The sequence below is a fragment of the Lissotriton helveticus genome, chromosome 4_1, assembly GCF_964261635.1.
Source record: "Lissotriton helveticus chromosome 4_1, aLisHel1.1, whole genome shotgun sequence".
NCBI lineage: Eukaryota > Metazoa > Chordata > Amphibia > Caudata > Salamandridae > Lissotriton > Lissotriton helveticus.
In genome coordinates this window covers 1,530,219,601-1,530,247,397 of record NC_136063.1, presented here as the reverse complement: position 1 = coordinate 1,530,247,397, position 27,797 = coordinate 1,530,219,601, and the positions used below count along the sequence as shown (strand labels likewise).

Below are 27,797 nucleotides of genomic sequence, written 5' to 3'. Positions count from 1 at the left end.
AATAAAGATATGTTCCTCTCCACACTAAAGAACACGCTGTACCTAAATCTTGAATGGGTTGGCCACGGTCATTCTTCGCAGAGATGTAATTGAACTGTAATTAAAAGCACAAGATATCTAGATGGCTGAGCGAAGCCAAATCCACAGGGGCAAACTTAAAAGAAATATCATTGGTTTTCTTCCAAACTGCTGCAGAGATGCTGCCACAAGATTGCAAAATCAAATTTGTTGCCTAAAAATACTACATGCAGGCAGCTCCGAGCCTAGCTACAAGTCTGAATGTGTGTGGAGGTTCTGCATGAAAAAGACATGTGTTGCAGATCAAAGGATACATTTTGGGGAAAAAAATATAGTTGTGCTCAAATAATTAAAGAAAAACTAAACTTCACTTTTCAGTTCATGGACTATAAATATTGCTGGTAGAAAGGTGTTTTTAAACCTCAATCACACCAGGGTATACGGTTGCCCATTCTTCCGCTCCCAAGTGTCAGACGGTGCTAGTCTCCACATATGTGTGATAGACTGAAATAGCATCAAATGATTACCTACCCTCATGTTTTAGAAAGTAATTTCCCTCCAAATAAATTTGGAAAAAGACATTTCGCCACCCTGCAGTGTAGGTGATTCAGCTGTTCACCTCAGGTAGGCCAGCACATATCGCTGGCACATCCAAATCCAGCCAGAGTGGCAATTGTTATCAAAGCTCCTTTCTATGTCTACGAAGTTGACATTAAAATCAGGCAGGTGATTTGTAGTTCATCAACCAACATCCTGTGAGCAGTCTGCAGACAACCTATCCTGTAGTTTAAATCGCAAAGTTGGAATGTTGACTGTTTTCTCCACTCCCTATTGTTCAAGACAAATTTGCTTAATTGTTGCCTTTTTGCAAATGTATTTATGTGCTTTGGGATGGTGTGTACCAAATTCCCTGATAGCTTCATACTATTTACTTGAATAGCAAAAGTAGTGCAAAATGGATTAGCTTGTTTTTTTGCACTAGTGCAGTCTTCGTGTAATTTGGACACATTTATCATAAAATATAATTGCATACATGCAAACAAGTAGAATTCTATTGGTTAGAATACATATTACGTAGATCAGGATGTTATATCCATTAGACTCATCTTCACAGTACTAGAACTATTCTGTAAATCTTCCTTGTAAATGCTGCATCACAGATAATGGCCGGAAAAGACCCGGGCCAAACTGAGCACATCGTACTTGGCCCTGATGGATGCACCCAAGTCATGTTAATGCAAAGTCACAAACACACTAGTAGTTTGAGAGATGTAAACACGCATGGTGACGTCCCAGAGTGAAAACATATGCGCGCAATAAAAATCTAATAATGTAAAAATAAAAAGCTCCCATAACATTTACTAAGGTGGTAACCATCTAAAGTTGAAAGAAATGAAAATGGGGATGTGAACGAGGCTCAGATGCGTGGAAAATTTCATACTTGGCAAGTAATCCAAGCTTGGAGCGGCAAACAATAAGAATCAAAATGCTATTTTTGTATAGTAAGTAAATGCTAAAATATGCAGGGAAATGCATGGTACACACACTTCTTTACATAAGATATCACTGTTTGTATATCTCATGTACTCTCGTCCAAAGCAAGCAAACATGGGAAATGTACGGCAATTACATTTAAAACGTCTTATTCCATCCTCAGCCATTTTGCCATATCAAAGGATGTCCAGAATCCAACAAATTAATTAAGGAGTACATGCACCTAGCTAGTAAACTAGACTAAGTGACAGACATACATTTCAAATACTAGAAGTCAGATAGGTGAAATCAAAGGGGTAAACAAACTGCAGCATGGGGATATTGCCACCTCTAATTGATGACTTTGGATCTAGGAAATTTCCTCTGCAAGACTCTCTCCAAGTGACATTAGTGATCCTAGAGCCTTGAATGCACACCGGGAAGTTTTAATGTGAGTGCATTAACAATTTTAGCAATCAGCAGAGGAGAGCACAATCTAATTTAGAAATCAAAGAAGGATAGCACATTCTACCATCAGTCTTAGCACAAAGAAATGTCTGACAAAGCATCACTCATCATGCAGAACATAATTAGTCTTAATGTCACCATCATTAGCCAAATGAATAACGAGACTAGAAAAACAGAAGAAAACGCCCACTTTAATGTTCCACAGTAGTAAGAATAGCCAACATACCACACCCCCCCCTAGCCTGCAGATCTTAGTCTAGAGTTCCCACCCCAGAATAAAGGCACAGGGTCTAGGTGTGGTGGGCAACTTTTCAATGAGCGATAGCCTCAGGATCTGGGACCAAACGCTCAGGGAGTCAAGATGGCTGCTTAAAAGACAACTTTGACCCTCCCGGGTGATAGCGTGCAATACAAATACTTATAGCATTACACGGCTAAGAGTCTGCAGCAAACTATTGCCTCATGTGTCCTATATCTCCCCTTTCTTCCTAGATGAACTTTAAAACTATTGCAAATTGGTGGGAGCACTGCGTAAAAACTTCAAATGTAATAAGTAAATAACTAAATAAAGAAACAGAAGGCACCCAACTGCTTAAGTAAGTAGGTAAATAACCTCGATGGAGCAGCCCGGTTTTACCATAGCAGCTTACGAGGTGGCTATTTCTACTAGGTTTGACACGCATGCATATCAATATGATAGGACGAACGGGATAGTGGGGTCTTTGATATAGAAATAAACAAACAAATTATTGATCAATGGTTTGGAATGATTTCTTACTTAGACTAATTAATGTAAAAACTACTCAGGTGTGTCAATTAGGAAATAGTTATGTTTCTGTAGTTTGCATTGTCTCTAGGACATGAAGCCTTTGTTTGGGTTGAAAGCTCAGCTCACTGAGACTGTTTGCGAACATGCATTGAGCTGCAAAACAGTTGTTCTCTCTCACATGGATGCCCCCTAGGATCAGAATAGCCAAGGAGACAGGCAGCTGACTTATACATCCCAAGTATTGAGTACAATTTACAAGCAGCAACTGCAGCCTCCATTTAAAAGTGGAATACCACCACTGATATGATGAAACACTTTGGACCAGATTACTCACACTGCACCGCTGCAGGTGCCATTTTATAGCAACACTTCCAAATTATATAAGTCAAACTTGTGTATGTGAAATATTATTTTGACAGTAGTCACTGGACAAAAACGGTTGCTTATGCACTTGTCAAGCAGTGGAAATGTCAGAGCAAAATTGCAGCATCTTTTTTGTAATCCATAAAGTCAATATTAATTAAAGGAAACTCCATACTGCTATGCTTTCTAGCCAAGCATGTTTTCAAATTTTGTAGAGAGACAGTAAAGGTTTGCTTAACAATATTTATGAAGGCAATGTAGTCCAACAGAACAATAAATTCACCAGTTATAGGCTCTAAAGTCAGAAATAGAAGACGGATACAATAGTTTACTGTTGTGGCTCATACATTACACTATTCAGAGCAATGACAAGTGCAGTGGAATTCAAAGCTGACCACTCATGTTTTTCAGAGAGTCAGCCTGCTCTCAGCCGAGCAACAAAGGCCATAGTTATGTGTTAATTCAGCTAGATGAGAGGCATCAGAGGCGACAGACAAAGACTTACATCATGGCAAACAACACAGGGCAAACAGTGGTGATTTCTAATGGCTATGCCACCTTTTACATCTTGTGCTAGACAATGTATTTGTGATATTGAAACATAAGCAACTCATAGTTAGGGATACCTTCAACTGTTGGCATTAATACATGAGTTAGCGGTTTCTCAGTATCTCATGAGTTTAGTGTCACTGTGGGCATGAAGTTATGCCCTACATGGGACCAGGATCCAATGCCTAATTTGTACCACTGGTTCAGGTGGTGAGCCCCTGTACCCTTTCGTGGGAACCAGAGCCCAATGTCATCATTAAGCGTTGATCTAGCACAAGAGAGAGAAAGGCAGACAATGGGGGACCAAAGGAGAGGGAGAAAATATAGGAAAATAGTGACATTAGGAGAACGCATGAAGGAAGAAGAACCTGCATACATGAGACGGAGAAGACAGGAAGTGTAGGGTGGTGGAAACAGAGGCATGACAAGGAATCAAGGGTTTGCAGCCGTGGTATTCAGCAACCCTAATACTCGGCAGCTTCAGTGGTGGGCTCCTAAAAATGTTGGGCCCTTGCACTTTTTTTGCTAGTAACTTAATCATTGGGCAATCTAGGTATTGCCCGTACTCCAACAGACCTCAGCATCTTCTAGCCGATGTCTAAAGGGTGCCTGTTGCTAATACAGATTAAACTATCTTGACCTGTTGACTGTTCTTTCATCTACGCCTATTGTATTTTGTTTGTGGAAGAAGCATCTCAATTTACTCCAGCAGCATCTCGGGTTGGCCTGGTACTAAAACAGCCCCTCTCCATGATCCTCCCTCTGCCATTCACCGTCTTTGCTGGTTCCCAGTATGTTTTATCTTGAGATCTGCAGACATTCCAAGACACCAAGGTAGTTACACACTCAGCCCTGCTCCATAGCAGTAAACATCTCCACAAGTTACTGCTCAATCTTTAAAAACTATTGGGATAAAACATATCCCCAGATTGCAATAAGTGAATGTCTCAGATATTTGCCTTATGTCGAATGATGCTCTAAAGCAGGTGTGCTCGTATCTTATTATTTCTTATCTGAGTATCTAAAATGCTCAACTTCATTTTTAAATGAGGAAATGCTATAGCAATAATAAAAACCATGTTTTTATAACACATCATGGCAGCCTCAAAGCATTGCCAATCAAATGTGTCATTGTCATCCCAACCCGATGGCCTTGGCGGTAAACACACATTACAACGCATTTTTTACAACGCACTACCATTACAACGGGACTTTTACAACGCAAATACTATTACAACGCATGTATTTACAACGCAGTTTTTTACAACGCAGGTACTTTTACAACGCATACCATTACAACGTAAGTATAAGTAAGTATATAATTATATTTAAAATGTTATATGTTAGTTTTTTTTTAAAGGGGTATTTTTAGGGTTCAGGGTCATTTTTGGGTTTATGGGTAAAGGGGTATTTTTAGGGTTCAGGGTCATTTTTGGGTTTATGGGTAAAGGGGTATTTTTAGGGTTCAGGGTCAGTTTTCAGTTTTTGGGTAAAGGGGTATTTTTAGGGTTCAGGGTCAGTTTTCAGTTTTTGGGTAAAGGGGTATTTTTAGGGTTCAGGGTCAGTTTTCAGTTTTTGGGTAAAGGGGTATTTTTAGGGTTTAGGGTCAGTTTTCAGTTTTTGGGTAAAGGGGTATTTTTAGGGTTCAGGGTCAGTTTTCAGTTTTTGGGTAAAGGGGTATTTTTTGGGTTTAGGGTCAGTTTTCAGTTTTTGGGTAAAGGGGTGTTTTTAGGGTTCAGGGTCAGTTTTCAGTTTTTGGGTAAAGGGGTATTTTTAGGGTATAGGGTCAGTTTTCAGTTTTTGGGTAAAGGGGTATTTTTAGGGTTTAGGGTCAGTTTTGGGAATTTTAGATAAAGGGGTACAAGAAAAAATAAAATAATATTAAATATAAATTAAATTAATAAAATTAAATTAATTTAAATTAAATTAAATTAAATACAATTACATTAAATAAAAATAATTTTAAATAATATACAATTAAAATAATTATATATACTTACCAATACTTACGTTGTAATGGTATGCGTTGTAAAGGTACCTGCGTTGTAAAAAACTGCGTTGTAAATACATGCGTTGTAATAGTATTTGCGTTGTAAAAGTCCCGTTGTAATGGTAGGCGTTGTAAAAGTATGCGTTTTAACATCATATATCCGGCCTTGGCAAATTTGGAATGATGAAAACCTAAATAGATGAGTAATGCCTTTCACCTTACATCTTGCAGATGGCACCTAGACCTCAACCCACTGAGTTACAATTTATGGTTTTTGTACAGTAACAGATGTGAGAGAGAGGAGGTGAGAAGTGAGAGACAAAGAGAGGGGAGGAGAGAGACTGAAAGATGATGAGAGTGTGGGAAAGAGAGAGAGAGATAGACTTTCTGTCTGTTAATCTCACCAGGGAGTTCTGCCCTGGATGGTAACATTCTCTATACTATCTCCTCACCATTTTCTTTTGGGCCCTTTTTGGGTTTCGCCTGCCGAAGGCTGCGCTCTGCGCAGCTTTTCGGCGCAGGCGAAATCCATTGCCGAAATGCTGCGCAGAGCGCAGCCTTCGGCAGGCGAAACCCATTGATTACAATAAGGACTTCAGGAACGTCCCCCGGCTCCCATTGGCTAGCTCCATAAATGGAGGCTAGCCATTGGAAGCCGGATCTGTCCGTCAAGGCTGGACCAGATTCGGGGGCGTTCCCGCGATTTTTTCGCTCTCCGCCTCTGCGATGTCGTCATTGCGGCGGTGGGCGTGTGCTATTTTTTTTTTTTCGTCTCGCCATGTTTTCCTCATTTTCAGCGTGTCTTTTGTAGGGGTGGGCTATGCACTGAGGCCGCTGATCAGGTAAGCAGCATTTTTTATTTAATAATTATGTTTTTATCATGTTCCCGACCCCCCCTCCCGCTCTCCGTGTGCCCGTTCCCGCCCCTGCCCCCCCCGCTCTCCGTTGCCCGTTCCCGCACCACTTAAATGCTTAAGTTGGTTGAACTCAGAGTCTCGGCCCCCAGGGATGGGATGCTGCTGCGAGGTATGTGTAGAGTGCGCCGGGGTGAGTGCCCGCTGTTGTATGCAAACACTTCCTTCGTGCTGCCTGTACTGCCCCCTCAGACGCACGGCCTGCTTCCTGGGCCTCCCCCGCCCCCGTATGTACACTGTACACAGTCCTGGCGCTGCCTCCGATGCACGGGCTGCTCCTGGGCCTGTGCTGCCCCCGTGTGTACACTACACATAGTATCACCGTGCACCAGAGCCCTGGCCGCACCTGCGGGACACACCGCCTGTTTGATGTGAAAACACTGGGAGCTGGAGGGAAGCGTGCCTGGTAATGCAGGTATTTATATAGCGCCAAACCCCGGGGGTGTCCAGGCACTTGTAACGAACAGCCAGGACATTTCACAAGCACCCTCTGGGCAGAGGGTGGCACTGCCTTCGCCACCCTTCGGAGCACAGCGTTAATGTACTTTCAGGGGCAGTGGGGCGTGTACGCACTGCTTGGGCTTTGAGGTCCTGCTCAGTGCCTCGGCCAGTCTGCTGTTGCAGTGGTCTGGGCGGGAAACTCCTATCCATCCGAACCTTGTGTCTCTACCGCTATTTATTCAATATTACCACACTGAGAGTAAAACATGATGATTGCACGCTTCTGCAGTAGGTATTTCAAACATGTTACTTTAAGATGTGCTGACCTACTTCTCATTTTTTTGCGGTAGAATGACATTCTGTGGAACTGACAGTGGGTTAATAGTACAACATGGGAAGTCAGTCTGCCTGCGACTCTAACGTTATACATTTAACCCCAGGCGATGCGTGTTTTTTTCCTTGCCTTCCCGCCCCCCCTCCCGCTGTCCGTTCCCACCCCCCCCTGTCCGTCCCCGCCCCCGCCCACCCCGCTGTCCGTTCCCCCCTCCACCCGTGTGCCCGATTTGTTGTAGATTACATCATCCCTAGCTGCAGAATAGCGGCGTCTGCTGGGATTTGCGGTTCTTTCATCCCCCTCGGAAAGAAGGCTGGTATTGATATCATAATTTAATTGGACCCATTTGATGGTGCCGCTTGGAAATTGAAAGTTGTAAGGGTGCTGAAAAGTCGTGCAGTATTCAAGGCGTTTTAGGCGTCAGAGATCACGCTGCCGTTTTGGGGCCTGTTTTTTAATTTGTGAACTTTGGCAGCTCGCCACCCCTGTCACTGTTTGAAATCCGCCATAAAAATGCTGCACGAAAGATCAGGTTATTTCAAACATGTTACTTTAAGATGTGCTGACCTACTTCTCATTTTTTTGCGGTACAATGACATTCTGTGGAACTGACAGTGGGTTAATAGTACAACATGGGAAGTCAGTCTGCCTGCGACTCTAACGTTATACATTTAACCCCAGGCGATGCGTGTTGTCATTCTTTTCTCCACCTTTTGCCTTTCTGCACTGTGATTGATATTTGTAATTTATTAAAACATTGTTTAATCAATTATAACAAGGTAGGTGACAGTATGCACACAGTCACTGTATTCGAAGGGAGGAAAGGTGGCCTAGCGGCCAAAGAAAGCTGCTGACTTAGGAACAAGGTTCGAATCCCGCCCGCAGCTCAACTTCCTGTGATTCTGAGCAAATCATTTAATACTCTGCTGCTTTAAACGTTTGTAACTTTAAGCGTTCTAATTCCCTAAGGGCAAGCTTGCAATACATATTACAACAAAAAATAAATAAGTAATCATTTTCTCAAAATGTAATATCTGTGGAGCACACTTAATATTTTATGTTCATAAGAAAATCACATAGCAAACATCTCTTATGTTTCATGACTCAAGCACTACCATTCTTTGAGTTGATTTCTCTGGCTATCTCCTTAAAACAACGGAGGAGTCCTACAATATAAAAGTTACAAATATTTGGTGTTCATTTGTGCAGGGCGTTGTCTTTGGAAGCCCGGGTGAGTGCAGTGGACAGTACATCATTGTATTACTTGAAATACAAATACACAGTAGCTCCCTCCCTGTCACTGCCTCAGGTAGCTACGCTGGAACAGATCACGATAGGAGTCAATCTTCAGTATGATTATGTACACCATACTTGACTGCCTACTGTGTTACACCATCACGTGCTTCAGAGCCAGGCAGTGCTTAATTTGAGCCAGTGGTTGCTGGTGCTAACCATCGTCACCTAATTGTCAACACTTGCACTTAAATCAGTCTGTCACATGGAGGTGACTTTTGTCTAATTTACAGATGAGCACAGCAACAGTTATTTATTGATGCAATGTACATAAAAAAATACTCATTTTTGCCCCCTAAGCCTTTCTTTTAGTTTTGAGGGGCTGGAATAGTGTGGGTGGCTCTGTGTGTGGCTCTCTGTGTGTGTGCGTGTGGGTGCAAATGCAATAGGTCTCGCATTTGCGAAAGATTAAGCTATTGGCATCGTAAATGACAATGCCATTTATTTATCGGTTTTCAAAACCAACACATAAATAAAAAAATTGTCATTTACAATGCCAATAGCTCAAACTTTTCCAAAGGCGAAACCATTGCATTGTAAATGCTTGTTACTGGTTGGAGTCCCGGAGAGGAGGGACCTCTCCTACCATTTACTGTCAGCACAGCCTGCTAATGGTCATCTTGTAAAGCTAGGCCCATCTCCCTCACCTAAAATCCTCACAAACTGCAGGAGAAAGAAATGGGCAACAGAAGACGGCCCCCTAACAGCAGTGTGCCCAGATATTGAAAACCAAAAACTGGGACATTTTACAAACATAGAGGTAGGACCACAATTTTGCTTTGACAGATGGACTAAAAATGAATTAATTGCTCAAGCTCACAAAAATAAAAAAACAGATTATGTGGAGAATTAAATTAAACTTTTACCCACAGCATTTTCTGCTCAGAGCTGCTTACTAACCCTGCACTAGAATACATGACAACATGTTTTCCTTTGTGTTCAGCCGACCCTCCCTGAAAACCTGAACATGCTAAAATTTAGTAAATATACTGAATTTTGCCAAGAGAGATGATTTCTTAAAAATCGGGACTGTCCCAGCATATGCTACCTAACAGCCAAATATCTCTTCCAGCTTCAATTGAATCCATCAAATCACTGGGACCTGAAAATCTTGTAAAAAGAGCTTGGGTGGGGTGCAGTATCTGAAGAAAATGTAAGGAGTTGGAGCCTGGAAAATATTTGGTGGGCCTTCCCCTTTAACTGCTTTGGTTGTTCCTAAAAGCAGATGAGTCTGGCTTCTTAAAAGTAAGATTGTTTTGGCCTGTTTGGGCTGGAGCTCATTATTATGCCCCAGGAGAAGAATGGAGGAACACACAGGAGTGTGCAGACCACACCCACCATAAAGGCATATGTGCGAGTACGTGGTTTCAATGAATGCTCTGGAATGCACAGCTTCTTGGCAGAGCACCAGCACCAGAAACGGCACACAACTGCCACTGCTAAAAGAAAACAGGCAGAGCATAATTTGGCAGCACGGCAACTGGAGATGAGATTTAATTGAGTTTGAAAAAGGGCTTTATACATTTTATTCTCTGTTTTAGCCCAGATAGCTATTTGAAGAATCGTTGGGAAAGAATTGCAGTTGGGCAGGCAGGAGATATATTTTTTTACCAAAAGAAGACATAAGCTAAAAAAAGTATGTTTTCTGTTCCCATCAAACTGTTTTGCTCATTCTTTTTTCAAATTAAGAACATTATTGATGCACAGCAAGGCTTCAATGTTACAGTTATTCATCATAGTAAAGATTCTCGGAAGCTCGGAGTAACCTGTGTTCTTCGTGAGTGTTTCCGCATTGTGCTCTACACTAGGACACACAACTATCAACATTACAATGTTCAAGCGAGAATCATATTTAAATCCATTGGGGGACAGTGGGCCTGAGTAAGAAACTGTTTGCTAAATGCTAGTTAACTCTTGCAGTATTTCTGGCTTACTCCTAGAATTCAGGAGTAAGCTGGGAGTACTACGTAAGTCATTGCAAAATCTTTGTGAAACAGGCCTAGAATGTGTGTGTTTTTTTATGTTTAAGATGCTTTATTAAAAGAATAGAACAATGTAAAACATCAGTAGAGTTCAAAAGAAGCAGGAAATTAATACCATGTAATATGAACAGTAAAAAAAACGTTAATACAAAGTATCCTTATGAAATATGACTATACTAAGAGAAAATGCATTTTGAAAGAACTTTAAAAAGGAGAAGAGGAAAGAGAAGAAAGGGGGAAAGAAAAAGGAAAGAAGAAAAGAAAGGAGGGAAGAAAAGGAAGGAGGGGAAAAGAGAAAAGTCCAAAAAGGAAGAATGAAATAGAGAGAGTGTGTGTTTTTAAGATGATTCAAAGTGCGAAACATCACTGTGCACTGAAAGTGTTAGTCCCAGAAGGAATAGAAAAGCCCTTTCGGAAAGGTATTTTGTACGCGGTTTTACTGAACTAATGGAAAGGAAATTGTAACATCGTTTTTACTGGCAGAAAGGGTACAAAGTGACATTTATTTCCTTGGAAAGTGATAGCCAAACTCGGCCAACTTGCTTGGGGAGCATGTTGGTGATTGCGCACCTGCAATGGCATCTCAAATACATCCAACCTTTGCCTCGGGGCACTGCATTATATGAAGAGTTCACTCAGCTTAACACCGGAAGAGAATGCTGGACAAGCTTGGAACAGGCTGAGACCGCACAGGAAGTAGAAGGCTTGGCGGTGGCTGCAAATGCTGTAAAGATGGATTTGCACTGACTTAGGGTAGTTCTCTAGTGACAGAGTTACACGCGGACCATTGTGAGGTCGCAGATTAGTGGGGTTATGAATATACAGACTGCACATAAAACGTTTTTAGAACTGGCCAAGATCCATGTAACTAGTATCTGGGTGAGAAATGAAAAGACTACTGAGAGGGTTTCTAAAACAAAACTTTGCGGCAGCTGGATTAAGTTCCTCACAAGTGTGAAGGTTTCGATCCAGAAGTGTGGCTTGCAGTCCCTTTGCAGCTATTGAAGGAATTACTGAGGTTGGCACTCAAAGTCTATCCATGGTGCCTTCAGGGGGTTTGTATTTTCACATGGTGGGATTTACCATTGTACCAAATATTGAGATATTAGCTGCACCTGTTGTAAGATCATTCTTATTGTCAGGCGCACGTTAGAGCGCGAGGCCAAGGGCCAGATTATCATTTGTTTTGGTGCAAATTAATCCAAGTTAGGTACACAAAACAGGCATTTATAAAAACAAAATTCAACCGTGACCTACAGAATGATGAGTGAGACAATTTTGCTTTTGTATGTGACGCTTATGAATTCGGAAAGGGTGTCCGCCTGGCAGTGTTGTTACATTCGTATTGTTGGGGCTAAAAATTAAAATTCGGGGAGGGCAGGTGTCATTGCAAAATAGAATGAACACCCACATGTTTGTGTGTATATCGGACTATTTTGCAAGCTGCTCCCCACCCGGGAAACACACAAACCTACCTCTATCAAGGGAAGGAGTAAGCACATTTCCTAGTAGGAAATGGGCAAAGACTTAATGGTCTTATCTGCAGGGCAAATATATTTTCCCTTTTGAACAAAAATAAGTTACTCATGACAATGTACAGTTGTATTCTATTTAGGTATGTAGAAATGTTGACCCGATTCCTGCCCACGAGTGAAAACTTTACATGTGAGTACTCCTGGACATCCACAGTTTGGGTAGCTGTTCAAGAGTGCTCTTGGGATTCTTTGAGCATTAAAAAGAAGTCATGCATTTATTCCAAACTGAGGAGGTGCAAAGCATTGGATATAATAGAGGCAAAAGGAAATGCACCAACACTTTTAAGGAAAAAAACCTTGAAATGATTGAGTCAAACTGAGGAAACATGAAATGAGGTGACAAGTAGGATGGTTAAATTAAAACGACTGCTGAGGTTTTCACAATGTTTGTTTTGCTCACTGTGCCGCTACTAATAGGGACCAATCATATCGACCTCTCAGAAGAGGAACTTTAGAGGAGGCGCAGCCTAGCAGTTGGACCCGGACTGTACCTATTTGATGAGGACTGAGAGTGGTTGGCATACTGGTTGATCCCTGTCTGTAGTGGTCCAATGAGCAACAAATGTATGGATTGGACATTTTTTGTTTCCGCGCTGACTGACAAACATTGTGTGAGCACTGATTGACAAACACTGTGGGAGCACACACGTTGAGTGGCTATTTTCGAATATAATTCGGAATAAAAATCCCCAAAAAGCGTAAATCCTACCTATAGACTTGTCATGATACACTGCACTTCTTTCTGATTTCATTTGCATCCTGTTTTTTTTTTCTACGCTATTGTTATGCTATTGATAATTTAAGGTATGACCTGTTTTGGCACGTGTAACACTCTTACATTATGCTTTGTGGTTAGCTTGTTTTTCCACCTTGAATGATACACAGCGACCTGTATGGCTCAGCTTTTATAACAACTAAAACGTAAATAAAATTCTTATGAATTGAGAAAGCTGAGCTGACGCTCTGCAATAAAGCCCTGTTTTCAAGATTTCAAATGTAAAATGTTCTACTGACACCAAAGTCCTTATCAAAGCATTTGGTGCACCTCTCACTGGGATTCAGAAAGTCCCATAATGCAACAGCTAGAAAAACACTGGTCTGCAGGGCATTATCCGCGTCTTCACATCCTCAGATACCATAGCACGAGGTTACAAGCAATATGGGATTATTCATAACTCCCATAAAGCACTCTGAGGTCATTTCTTCAGAGCCCCCCTCGGTGAGAGGGGCCGGCGCATGCACAGCCAGAGGGGGGAGTACGGGGGCCCGCGCCATAAATCCCGCCAGGGAGAGTGCTGATGAAACCAAGCTGCGCGCCACGGTGAGAATGGGGTGGTTCACGCGGAGCCTTGTCAGATTTTCTGCAGGCATTCAGTACACGAGCGGTCATAAATGCTGTATTTTTTCTTTGTTGTAACAAATACCAGTCTGCCGGCTTAACCATCTCCAAATGTTCCACTTGTATAATCCCGGCCAAGAGTTGCAAAATAAAAGAGTGCTCATCAGTGGAGCTTGAGTGTCGCTGTTCCAGATGTTTCTGTGGTGCAAAGGTGAGAGAGCACTAAATCTATTTTTAAAACGACCAACCTTCAAAAGAGGTTTTTTTTGTTGGTGGTAGAAGGGGGCTGAGAATGGTTTTTGGATTGATTGCCTCCTAAAATCTGCTCTTCCATTTTTTCTGCATCAAAACAAATGAGTAAAATTGTTAATGACTTGAAGCCTATTGATTTCCTCCAAGGTTTAGTCATTACTGAGGTTATAATAATAATAATAATAACTTGCTTTAACTGCACCACTGAAATGAATAGATGAAATGAAATGTATGGCGCTGCACCATTCGTGACAATCTCTATTCTACACTTACTTCAAAGCGCTTTGGGTCTGTGTCTTTCACCCACTGGATTCTTTTGCATTGGAGCCTTAAGCCTTTAGCTTGTGTCTTTCTCAGCCATATCGTGAGCCAACCCAAAGCAGTATTTTGGTTCTACTGTGTTTCCATTGGTTGCATCACTAGTCCCCTACCACCTCAAGTGAAATGCATGAAAGGGTATTTTCAGTCTGTGAGCAGCCCAGTTGAGCATCCCTATAGCACTGGGGAGTGAGGGTGGAGATAAGCATCTGTCAAGTGGATGCTACAGAAAAGACAGCAACCAGTTTTAGATCTTGCCTACAGACATCCTTAGCTGTTGGTTGTCAAAGACCTATTGTGGACATATCTATATTTACAGTGGGCTTTGTGGCATTCCATTGCTTATCACCTACTTGCTTTCTTGACAGTTTCATAAATTGCTTCTCGTGCAATGGCTTTCCGTCATCTCCTTGTGCTTGCACCTCCTATGAAACCTAGCTTCTTCTTATTATTATTCTTTTGATTGGATGACTTGCATCGTTTCACTGCTTACATTCATGCAACTTTTTTTACAATTTGTTTTAGCACTCTATTAAAGTGCATGTGCTTGCTTCCTCCCACCCGTTACTGATTATCATGTCACATTGTGCACCCATGCTCTCAGTGTTGTTCTCCCACCCCAAGCTCATCTGTTTCTACTCCCCCCCCAACGCATCCCACTCTAGGTTTTTTCATAACACCCACTCCTGCCCTTTCCGGTTCACTGCTACAGCTACACCTCAGCTGTGTTTACTTGATATCTCTCCTGGTCTGCTCATTCGTTGCTCTCAAGCCCCTCCCCCTTTTGTTGTTAGGTCTTACCTAGTCAGCGCTTGCTCCTGTCACTGTCCATTGTAAATGGTGGATTTTCATTGGCCAATAGGCTTCGTAGTCCCTCCTTAGTACCGCCTTTTCTCTTCTTATGACCTATGCAGTTACATGTGTTGTTACTCTAAATGTTTTAAATACAGCATTGAGCACTATTTTCTTAAATGGTTTTCACCTGCCTGCTCTGGTGTTCGCAGCCCCTCCCTCTCTCCTTTCGCTGTCTCTCATGTTGCTTGCCCCCTCCCACCCTCCTCCGCTGTCCGTGTTGGTCCGTACCACCCGTTATTACAAAACATTCACCATGATGCACTCAAGCTTTTGACAACTTTCATTTGCCAGTCTTAAAATGCAGTGAAAGAAAGACACACATTTGCTTTCACGTGAAACGTTGTTTGGTGTATGTCTTCTGTGGAGTATCCAGGAGGGGCTGCTGTCTTGATCCCTCAGCTCACTGGTTTTGAAGCAGTCAGATCAAAGAGGTAATCGAGGATTCTGAGGCATTGGTTTCCTCCATTTGGTGCCAGTGTCCCAGGGCAGCACAAAGGAGGCTGCAGCTCCCTCCCTTCAAAGTTACTTATAGTGATGTCTCACCGGCCTCAAAGACACACCACTCACCCTTCCACCCGACTCACACAGTGTCCTTCTTCTTCATCACTGCACAATGTGTGTGCCCCTCCTAGAGAGAGACGTGCACAGACAGTGCAAGAGACACCAATGAGCTTACGTGACCGAAGAGGTGTCTTCACCAGCCTGAGTGACAGCACCCCCTTCAATCCCACTTTGCAGATACCATATTTCTTTGTCTTCCTTACTGAACAGTGTGTGTGCTACACCTGGAGAGAGAGACATGTATAGATAGTGCAAGTGACTAACAATGAGCAGACAAGTGACTGAAGAGATGTCTTTGCTAACCTCAATGACAGCCCTTTTCTAATGCCCCATTCCAGACACACACTACACCCTCCATCTTCATCACTGTTCGGTGCTTGTGCCACTCCTTGTTAGAACCATGCAGGTTACCACCAATAAGCTGACAAGTCATTTACCAGCCTCAAAGGAAGCCCTTCCAACCCTCCATTCCAAGCATACTCTATTTCCTGGTTGTCTGTCTCTGCACTCACTGTGTGTATGTCTCTCCTAGCATAAGACATGTACTGAAAATTCAAGTGACCAGCAAGTCATATGCCTTAACTACCTTGCAAACGGTGAACACGTATATCACTGTAACAACTGTCAATGCTGGCCATGTCATAACGTTTTGTTTACTTTCAACCTTGCTGCAAAGCAGTCACACTACCTTTTGAGAAGAGAAGGATAGCTTTTGATATCAATCAATCAGGGAATTGTAAGCGCTACTCACCCGTGAGAGTCTCAAGATGCTGAGGGGCGGGTTGGGGGGAGGGGTGTGCAGATCCGTTCAGCCAAAGAGCCAGGACTTGAGAGTCTTCCTGAAGGTGTTCAGGTTAAGGGCGAGTTTGATGTCTGCCGGTTGCACCGTTCCAGGCTCTGGCTGCAATGTGGGAGAACGATCTTCTGCCTGCTCTGGCTCTGTGGATGCACGGGGTTTCAGCCAGTGCGAGGTTGGCAGATCGGAGTTTTCTTTGGGTACATGGAAGTTTATTCTGTCGTTGAGGTATTTGGGTCCGTTGTTGTGTAGGCATTTGTAGGCGTGAGTAAGGATTTTGAAGGTGATTCTCTTCTCCACAGGGAGCCAGTGGAGTCTCTGCAGGTGTTGGCTGATGTGTTTGTTCGGGGGGATGCTGAGAACAAGTCTGGCTGTGGTGTTCTGTATTTTCTGAAGTTTGTAGGGAAGGGACTTGTTGATGCCGGCATAGAGAGCATTTCCATAGTCCAGTCTGCTGGTGATGAGTGAGTGGGTGACTGTCTTCCTTGGCTCTGGGGGATCCATTTGAAGGTCTTTCAAAGGATGCGGAGGGTGTTGAAACAGCTGGCGGCGACGAGGTTGACCTGTCAGTTCATGGTGAGTGTTGAGTTGAGTATGATGCAGAGGTTTTGACACAATCAGTTCCAGAAAGTTTTCTCAAAGGCAATCCACTAATGGTTAATGATGATCAACTAGTGGCACTGGTTCTAGTTTCGCAGAATGCTACAAGTTGGCCATGATAGTGTGCAGGAGAACCTGTGAACAGTAGTCAAATCTACAGCTGATTCCAAATTATGGTTTTGGTCTTTCGCTATAGGTCTCACATAGTGGGCTCACCTGTGACTTTGACTTCTGCAGTGGGTTCCCTCCTGACATATGTCTTCTTCAAAGCTTAGACGAAACCTCTAGGCTTTGCCAATGCTTGTTTTTCTTTTTGTCAATACTGGACACCATTGACACAAAGCATTGGCAAAGTCAAAGAGCAACATCTGTTGGGTGTGCCAATGCTTGTTTTTGTATCATAAATTATTCCGGTGCCTTTGTCTGTTTTCAATACGCAGTATACAAGTAAGCACTTGTAAAGCCAGTAGCATGCGGGAACAAATGTAATGTAAAACCTATTGGCAACTCCAGTAGTTTTTTATATAGTGCTCGTGCCACACTTATTCAATTTCTAACAACTGCGATAAAGGGCTCTTATTGTACCCTATTTATCTAACTAATCTCGAAAGAAAGTGTTATTGATTTAGCCAGGCCGGGATACAAACTTGTGATTTGCTGATCAATTTGGTGAGCACTTAATTCAATGGGCCCTGCTGTTAGTTAATCGCGTACAGACCCTCCATTTTACCCAAATAAATCATATCATCATCTATTTGCACATTTTGCAATGAACTTGTCTTAATCTGCTGCTACTTGAACTAAATTGTGTCACAGGTGGCTAGGAGGGAAGACTCACTATTTACCAAAATACAGCAGAATAGCTGAAAATAATCAGTATTTTTATTTGCTTTCAGGGATGCGAATACGTTTCTTTTGCATGACTACAATGAACAGTAGGATTCAGAGAACTCAAATGTATGGCTGGAGATACTGTAGTCATGTCAAACTCAGGCTACCCTATCAAAGTATTTTTCAGTAGCGGGAGTCATATTCTCAATAAGTGTGTTGAATCATTTTTTGAATTTCCAATGTTCAGCGAAAGTACTGTGAGCTAACATTAACTTCTAAGCAATACTGCCATGGTAGGATCAAAAGTGAATAAATACTCTTAATAATAACTTGTATGTATGTGGCGCTTCATAACACTGTTATTGTAAAGCGCTCTAAAGAACAAGCTTTACTCAAATGAGTAATATGACTTAATTGTCTCAAAAATCTCATATAATTGATTTGGCCTCACCTTTAATGGTAATTGATGTTTAGGCAGTACAGGTTTATCCACAATTATTACATCTGTTGACTTTGCCAGTTCTACAATATAAATAGGAAAACGTTGATTCCAGGCTACAACAAGTTTGTTTAAAAAAAATGTAAGTGAGTTCATCAGGGTTATAAACTTTGCCTACTTTCAAAAACAGAATCAGCCAGATCGGGTAAAATTAAATTGTATATTTTTGCCTTGCAGAAGACAACTTAAAGGAGAATGTGTATGGTGGTGAGATCCTTTTGAAGATGGCAGTGTGCAGGGCTGGACAAGCCTTTTATTCCACAAGGCATTTCTCTGTGGGCTGGAGGCCTTGGAGGCCGGCATTGAAATCACAGGGCTGCTCCTGGTGCCTCTGTCACTTTCCCCAGCTCCCAATGTTAATTGCAGCAGACACATGAAGGCTTCAGGAGAGCGAGAAAAAGAGGAAGGAAAGAAGGGAGGAAAAACATAAAGAGAAAGCAATCAGAGAGGAATAAGAGAGAGAGGAGGGATGGAGACAGAGTGAGAGAGAATGGATGGATGGAAAGAGAGATTTGCCAAGGCTGCTTTCAGTTCTCCAGTCCATCCTCGGCAGTAGATCACACTTTAGGAAATATTTTTAACTTTCTCTGACGAGCCCTATCAGGCATTTTTTAAACCAAATCATTTACTCCATTATGAAAGTCAAAAATAGAGTTGTTTGAATCATTTTCTTTGAGTCCACATACATTTTCCAACTAGAAATTGATTGCTAATGTTCATGCCATTGCCAGGCCATTGGAGAGCCAGTCCTATGCCATCTAAAATTTCCTTTGGATTATAACTACCTCTTGAACAGAGAAGTATAGCTCTTGATATGAAATAATCAGTTATGGAAAGTTTCCTCAAAGACAATCCGCAATTAACTCACGATGATCACTTAACTGCACTGGTCCTAGTTATGCAGAATTTTGCAGCTGGCCGTGATAGTGCACTGGAGAACATGAGAACAGTGGACAAATCTACAGCTGATGCCAGAAAATGGTTTTGGTCTTTCATGATATGCCACACACAATGGGTTGCTCTGTGACTTTGATTTCTGCAAGGGGTTCTCTATTGCCACCGGTCTTCTTCACCACCTGCCCAAGGCCATTCTTGATGGGCATGAGGACCAATTGCACTAGCCTGCCTCTCATGCTGGCAATGCCGACATATATTTCTGTATTCTCAGAAAGAAGGGAATAGCCTATATCACCCTCTAGGCGAGGGCATAGACTGCTCAAATGTGATCCAACAGCATAAACATAGTTCTAGTGGGATAGATTCAATACCCAAGTCCATTGTACGAAGGTTTGCCTCTACACAAATTATGAATAGTCCTTATGAGTTCCTATATGATATAGAGAATTTGACGGCACTCAGTTAAAAACTAGAACACCATGGATGGTTGAAACGCAGACTGTAAGCACTGACCCTCCCAAAAATATTCTATATCAATTTAAATTTGCACTTAAACCAGCTATTTATTTATTTATTTATTTTATTCGACTTATATAGCGCATATAACCCAGGGGTCCCTAAGCGCTTGACAGGTAAGCACAGCAGAGTTCCTAAGAAACCGTTCTAAAAGTTATAGCCCATCTCAGGCTTGCTGGAAGAGAACAGTTTTTAACTTCTTCCGAAAAGTCATCAGATTGGATTCCTTCCGCAGATCCACCGGTAGATTATTCCAGGCTGCTGGGAGGGTGTTGGAGATGGCGCGACCACCCACTGTGGCCAGTCTAAATCGTGATTGGGTCAGGAGAGTTGCTTCAGAAGATCTTAGCGACCTACCCGGTTTGTATGGAATCAGGCGGGTCTTAATATAACTTGGCGCCTTTCCATAGAGCGATTTGTGAGCAATACAAAGCCCCTTAAAGAACACCCTCTGCCTTACTGGCAGCCAATGTAAAGCACGCAGAAGTGGAGACGCATGCGAACTCCTTGGCTTCTTAAAGATGAGCCTGGCAGCATCGTTCATTACCACTTGAAGTTTGTCCAAAAGTTTTTGGGGCAAGCCTAAATAAAGCGAGTTGCCGTAGTCCAACCTTGATAATATCATTGCGGACACAGTCCGCCTCAAGGTGGAGAAGGACAAGAGTGGCGCGATTTTCCTGAGTTGCCGAAGAAGACCGACACATGTTCCTACCACCATGGTGACTTGCTTCTGCATGGATAGTTTATCATCCACATGAATGCCTAGACTTTTTACGACCGTTGCAGGTTCTGGGGGCGACCCTAGTTCTCTTGGCCAGAACCCGCCGTGCCAAGGATTACCCGCGATGGTGATTGGTAAGACCTCCGTCTTATCGGGGTTGATTTTTAAGGAGTTCCGAGACATCCAGTTAGCAGTATGCTTGAGAATGTTTTGCAGCCTTGCTGACGACCCAGGAGCATCATCCATTTGGATAATAATTTGGTTGTCGTCAGCGTAATTATACACCTGGCAATCCAATTGATTGAGGAGTGCAATCAAAAGCTATCAAGAACATGCCCCATTTATGCCAGCAGGAAGTTTCATTTAGTATCTTATAATGGGTGGGAAGGGAATGTGGGTGGACATAGGAATTAAACAAGCATTAGAAATGCAATCGGGCTCGGATTTATTTGAGTTTGAGCTAATGGCATTGTAAATGCCAATGTATTGTTGCTATGTGTTATGGAGTGTGTTCATGTGGTGTGTACTGCCAGTGATCTCATTGTGAGTGTGAGAATATTGCACCGTTACTGCCTGTGTTGTCCTTCTTGTGAGTGTGAGAAGCTTGCACCTCTGCTGCCTGTGGTCTCCTTGTGAGTGTAAGAAGCTTGAACTGCTGCTGCCTGTGATGTCCTTCTTGTGAGTGTAAGAAGCTTGCACTGCTGCTGCCTGTGATGTCGTTGTTGTGAGTGTGAGAAGCTTGCACAGCTGCTGCCTGTGAGTATGAGAAGATTGCATTGTGCATCTCTGTGCTGTGCCTGTTCTTTATAAGGGACTCTTGCTCTGTTGCTGCTGCTGCCTTGGCACAGTACCTGCTGTGAGTGTGTGAGGGAATATTGCACCGCTGCTGCTTGTGATATCCTTCTTGTGAGTGGGAGAAGCTTGCACCTCAGCTGCCTGTGGTATCCTTGTGAGTGTAACAAGCTTGCACAGCTGCTGCCTGTGATGTCCTTCGTGTAAGTGTGCTCTGTCATCGGTAGTTGAGAGTGGTAGTGGAGAGTGGAGAGTGTTAGTGGAAATTGTTAGTGGAGAGTGGTAGTGCAGAGTGGAGAGTGGTAGTGGAGAGTGGTAGTGGAGAGTGGTAGTGGAGAGTGGTAGTGGAGAGTGGTAGTGGAGAGTGGAGAGTGGTAGTGGAGAGTGGTAGTGGAGGGTGGTAATTGGTAGTGGAGAGTGGTAGTGGAGAGTGGTAGTGGAGAGTGGTAGTGGAGAGTGGTAGTGGAGAGTGGTAGTAGTGAGTGGTAGTGGAGAGTGGAGAGTGTTAGTGGAGAGTGTTAGTGGAGAGTGTTAGTGCAGAGTGGTAGTGGAGAGTGGTAGTGGAGAGTGGTAGTGGAGAGTGGTAGTGGAGAGTGGAGAGTGTTAGTGGAGAGTGTTAGTGGAGAGTGTTAGTGGAGAGTGGTAGTGGAGAGTGGAGAGTGTTAGTGGAGAGTGTTAGTGGAGAGTGTTAGTGGAGAGTGTTAGTGGAGAGTGTTAGTGGAGAGTGGAGAGTGTTAGTGGAGAGTGTTAGTGGAGAGTGTTAGTGGAGAGTGGTAGTGGAGAGTGGTAGTGGAGAGTGGTAGTGGAGAGTGGTAGTGGAGAGTGTTAGTGCAGAGTGGTAGTGCAGAGTGGAGAGTGGTAGTGGAGAGTGTTAGTGGAGAGTGTTAGTGGAGAGTGGTAGTGGAGAGTGGTAGTGGAGAGTGGTAGTGGAGAGTGGTAGTGGAGAGTGGTAGTGGAGAGTGGTAGTGGAGAGTGGTAGTGTTAGTGGAGAGTGTTAGTGGAGAGTGTTAGTGGAGAGTGTTAAGTGGTAGTGGAGAGTGGTAGTGGAGAGTGGTAGTGGAGAGTGTTAGTGTTAGTGGAGAGTGTTAGTGGAGAGTGTTAGTGGAGAGTGTTAAGTGGTAGTGGAGAGTGGTAGTGGAGAGTGGTAGTGGAGAGTGGTAGTGGAGAGTGGTAGTGGAGAGTGGTAGTGGAGAGTGTTATTGGAGAGTGTTAGTGGAGAGTGTTAGTGGAGAGAAGTTAGATCACAGAAGCTCTTTGTGCTCCACGTGCCGCCAAGCTCTGCAGAACAGGAGCTTAAAGCGAAAGAGAGAAACTGGTGTGCTATAGGGGAGAGGAAAAAAAGAAAAGCTTCAGACTTCAGTTGAAGGCTAAAAACGCGTAGACAGACAGGTCCAAAAAAATATTAACGTTTCTTAACAGGCAGACGAGAGGATGTGGCTTAACAGCTAGAGCGGCCGACCTCCAAGCTGGTCCAACTAGAACTGCAGGCAAATGCTATTTTTACAGCATAAACCCGAACACATTATCTCCAGGCATGTTCGTGGTATACAGAATAGAATGGTATGTCTTATTTATTAATTTTCCTTCCCAGAAGGTACCGAGAACGAGAGACGTAAGACTACAGGAGAGAAGAACAGGAAAGATGCAAGCTTGTGTGGGAACAGGCACAGAAGGGAGAACTGACACTAGGTGACTAATGGGGATTAGGAGCAGGGTAAAGAGGAAGTGTTACACTACAAATCCCACGATGCACCGGAGAGCTGCAGCAGCACCCGGGTGGCACCAATGTCGGCCCGAGATGCCCACTGGCTGGATCCCGTAGTTTCCCGTTGAATTTCGGCAATCTTGGAAAGGAAAGAGGCCCGGCCCTTTGCCCAGAATCGGAAGGGTGCCCGATCTACGGGGAGCACGTGACATCAGAGCATGAGAAAGGGCACGCGAGAGATGTGCAGCGCGGAACCCCAGGCAGACAGCTGGAACTCATCTCTGGCAAGGCGGGGGTGACCACGGCAAGGAGCGCGAGCCCGCCCCTGGGTGCCAGGGAGGGGCGCGCGGTCTGGAAGGAGGCCACCGCTTCCCTTAGTTGTGCTTCCCAGCCTGGCATTCCCGCCTAGAATGCGGCATGATTATGAATCCAAAAGTTGTGAATAACATTTTAATAATATATTAAACATTCTGCACGGAAAAGTAAATTGTACTGGACATTCGGTAAACTTCGCATTAAGCATTAAGCATCTAAAGAGCCGAGCATCGAAATGTGAGAGGCGCTTCGATAAATCATCACGAGGGGGTCGTTGCCTCTAGTCTTGTTATACGCAGATGACATCACTCAGATTAAAATTAATGTTTACCCTCCATGCATGAAACTATTATGTTCGCCTAAAAATACCGCAGGAACGAATACAGAGAAAGAGCAATTCTTGGCCGTTATAAATATATAATATAGCCAATCAGCCGGAGAGCAGCGATGCGCCGCAGTTTTCTTTCCGCTTTCTTCTGGACATCAGCTGCAGCGTAATTCTGCACACAACCCGCGGCAAGTAAAAGACACACAAACGGAGGAAGCAGGGTTTAAACTTCGACAAAGATAGAGAGCTCTGAGAGCGGCAGAAGCTGCAACGGTGTGCACAAACCAGCAAATGACAAGTCCTGATTAAATGACGACTCTGCTTCGTACCCCGTATTTCCAGTGCCCAAATGTAAACAAGCCCCGGAGACCACCGCAATGATCGGCATGTCTGGACCTCAGTGACATACGAAAGAAATTAAAGCGGCGCCATTACCGTATCCCCATTTAGTCATACAACGCAACGTAGTCATAACATGCAAGAACAAGGAAGCTGCGCGCTGAGCGCTGCAGAATTGTGAACGCGCCCGCCCATCTGGATTCACTAACGGAGGCACCCTGACAGCTCCTAATTATAATTTATGTACTTCTTTGCGCGAGCACGAACGAAATATGCCCAAAATGGCGGAACAAAACTACATTTACCCTATCACTTCAAGCCTATTAAAACGAAAACACAAGGAAGACGAATCACTGGCCAGATGACAGAAAACTCTAAGGAATGTGTGGAATTCCTCTCGCCAAGGCCCTAGGAGATACTTCTTTTTTTTCTTCTTTAACATTAGTTCTCAAACTCCTCCCACTTTCAGTGGGGAGGAGTCCGAGCCCTAAAAACGGCCATTTTCTTTAAAGGGAGTTATTTATGCTTGATTTAAATTTTGTTTCTGCAGTCTATGTTCTGTTGAAGTTTATACTTGCAAGAAACCATTCAGTTAACTAAAGCTCAGTGATTTACACATAGGATTGGTTTTCTTGTCACGCATCTGGTTATTAGTGATGTCCGCTGTTGCAAGCAGTAAACAGCACTACACTGGCAGATTTATCTTTGCATCCCTCTAGAAAGAACACTCAAATAAATTAGGAACTCTGCATCCCTGCTCTAGTCGTGTGAAAACCCCAAGTAATATGTGAGATATACTGAAACAAATGTGCCTTGATTGCAGCAAAGGAGCCCCCTGTAGGGTTCCACTACAGTTCAGAGACCAGACTAACTCACCGACCCACTAACCCTGAGTGATCTGTTCTGATTGCACACTACTCCTCACCATCTTATGTTTGTGTCCTAAAAGTTCCAGAAGTCTTCTTTGTGCGCTATTGCCAAGGTCTAGAATAATCCATTTAAAAACCTTAGAAAATTGAAAAGCACTGTTCATTTCAATAGCTCTTGGGATCCACTACTTCAACTAGCCCCATTTCTGCAACTGCAAGCTCAGTTATCCATAACTTTCAAGAACCTTCTGGTAAATTGTATCTCAAGGCGACCTTTCCATATGTTCTCATCCTCATGGGACTCTTTGGTCTCCTCTTTCCCCTATAGAGAGAGTGACTCTGCTCTTTGCAATAGTGCCTATACTAAAATATGGTCATTTTGTTCCATAGCATACCATTCCATCATGCCAGAGAGGCCTTATCTGTCTTCATTTGCCTTTTTCTGACAATAGGAAGCAAACAAACTCTCAGGAAAAGAGCACAATAAGCCTGCTGAAAAGACCATCTTAAACCGCTGTATGAGTTGCTAGGACAATATTTGGAAGACTTGGGCATGTTATGGCTGCAGCTGCTTCCCAAAGGGTTATTGTCATGCCATTAATATGCAGATAGAAAGAAAGACAGATAATGGGTGGGAAGTGTGGGCAAAAAATGCCTGATACTATCTTTTCAGACTGTCACTTCACTCACAGCTGAATTGTATTGTTTTTGTCACTGTGCCCTTTTATCACAACAGCTGCTATTATGATTATGACAGGGTATGGACAGTATTCTCTCCATGGCAGGCCTTTCCTGGTAGTCAGCCGCGCGGCGTTAAGTGCCACTTAAGCAGCGGCGCATATGCAAATATCAATGAAGTCTAGTATGCGATATGATTGGAGACTCTTAGCATCCATTTTCTCCAGTTTCTCTCCAGATCTAAGTGGTTGGGGGCTTCGAGTGTACACAGGCATGGCTTACCCTCATCAGCTCTGAATACAGTATCGCTTTCATGTTCCACACCAATGTACGTAAACAGGACTCAATAGCGAATGGCAAACACAAAACAAGCTGTTGTGTTGTGGCGAAGGGCTTTTCTTTCATCTAGAGAGCTTCTTTCAGGCCTGTTTGATCCCATTGTGTGCAGCTGCCCACACAATCTGCAGAGGGTTTCTATAACAAGAAGCCTCACAACATGAGCGAAGATTGACGGACCGCCTCAGAGTGGCGACTCGCTTCCCAACGGGGCAAGTGTTTTGTGTTTCTTAATATGCCATCAGCTCCTTTGTTCATTCATAGACTGTAGCGCGCTCTCTGATCCGAATGAAGTGATTCCGCAGAGTGTCGGCAAGCCTTTGTGGAGCTTGTGTCAAACTTAGTGATTATGGCAACAAAACCATGGATGGGAGTTTGGGCTGTAGGAGGCTAGAGCAGTAAGCCAGGTCTTTGTAGAGGGAACATACAATCTCAAAGCAGGATAAAGCTGGATTAAGTCTAAATTTGATACACCTGACTGCAAAGTGGTTTTGTTAGCTGAGTGATGGAGGACACCACCCATCTTGTGGAGGTTCGCAGAACCATACGCATCTGAAACCAAACTGTGGATTATGTTCAATCTCTAAAAATGACACTCAGCAGACCCTTCCCCCTACAAAACTGGGTATGGAGTCCCTGGCTTTGTGGATTACATGAATATTGGTGCAGCATGAAACCACTGACAGTGGACTCAGTGCTGAGAGTGATGTGTGTAAAGAGTCAAAGTGTGTGAGCTTTATGCCCCTCACCATCCACTCTGTGTTTAGCGCAAGGAAGATTTTAACATTTAGATAGTTTAGTTGCAAAGTAACTATCCTATCCAAGAGCTGAAATAGTAGCCATCCTGTTATGGTGTCCTATCAAGACCTCTGCTTGTTAACCTTAGGCCCATTTTAGCTGGATCATTGTACTGCTGTAACCAACAGAGGGAAGTTTACAGGTCATACACCCCCCAGTTTCTTTGGGTCTCGAGTATTCTAGAGGGATAAAGTGAACAAGGGTTCAAGCCCAAAGATGACTCAAATTCATGAATATCGCTACATACTACATGCCGGATGTTGTGTAGCACTAGTAGACTTGTTATTGTAGATTTTGGTAGCATCTAAATCAGTTTACTTAATGTAACCATCATTGTCCATTGCTGATGGAGTATCTCAAAGGAACTGTCTATTTATTATTCAGTGTTTATAGTGGGGATTCCCATTCTTCATGAAAAAGTAAGTGTGGAGCAAGAGTGTAAGACATTACGAAACGAATGAAAGAATTATGCAAATTAGGCTGTCAGTCACTACAATACATTTGATAAACATAAATTGACCATGGAAGGTATCAAAGTTCCCTTAAAATTAAGAACATTCATGCTTGGCTACTCAAATCAGTGTGACGTACAATGGAACTGATTATCATGAAATGTTTGTTGTTTATGATCAGCTTCCAGAGACCTTCTGGATGGTAAAGTTTGTAATGTCAACAAACTACAGGAACCATTAACAGGAATTTGCAGACTGTTGTCACTTACAGAAACATAATGGATTAGAGGTGGGAGAGACCAATATGGGATCAGAATTCTCATCTAACTCGTGGTCCTTATGTCCTAGGACTTTCAGTCTTATTTAGCCAATGTCTTCTTGCAAGGCTTCTGCACATATATAACCGAGCATCTGAGTTGCCACCAATTGTAATCGTTTCTATCTAGTGAACATTATCTGAGACAGTACGATATTTGCATTGTGTATTGGCTGCCTTATTATAAAATGTGTGAATTTCCTCCAACTTTGATGCTCAGCTGTATGAATAGCTGAACTTACCCCTCAGTCACAAACGGATCATGTACCTCTTGCCAACACCGTGACATTAAGCTGCGGGAAGCTGCTGCGATGTAACCACAACCGCCGGCATGGCTTCTAATTAAAGGACACAGAGTGGTCTATACCCGTGGCTCAGATTATAAGTAAACTTGTCCAGCTCACCTTCTCCGATGAACCTTTTCTGCAGAGGGACCAAAGAGAATCTTTGGATCTCAGGTTCTTTGGGCTCTGGCACGACCAAGACCCCGGTTTGCGATGTATAATCGGACAACCAAACTATCTCCTGCACCTTTTTCACCATATTTCAAATCTA

General features: G+C 43.2%; 1 protein-coding gene across 1 annotated transcript in view; it reads left to right on the top strand.

Annotated features, from left to right (window-relative positions):
* APCDD1 (APC down-regulated 1) overlaps window positions 1-27,797 on the top strand; it is an 85,716-nt gene that overhangs the window by 45,803 nt on the left and 12,116 nt on the right. The gene's annotated exons all lie outside the window — the stretch shown is intronic.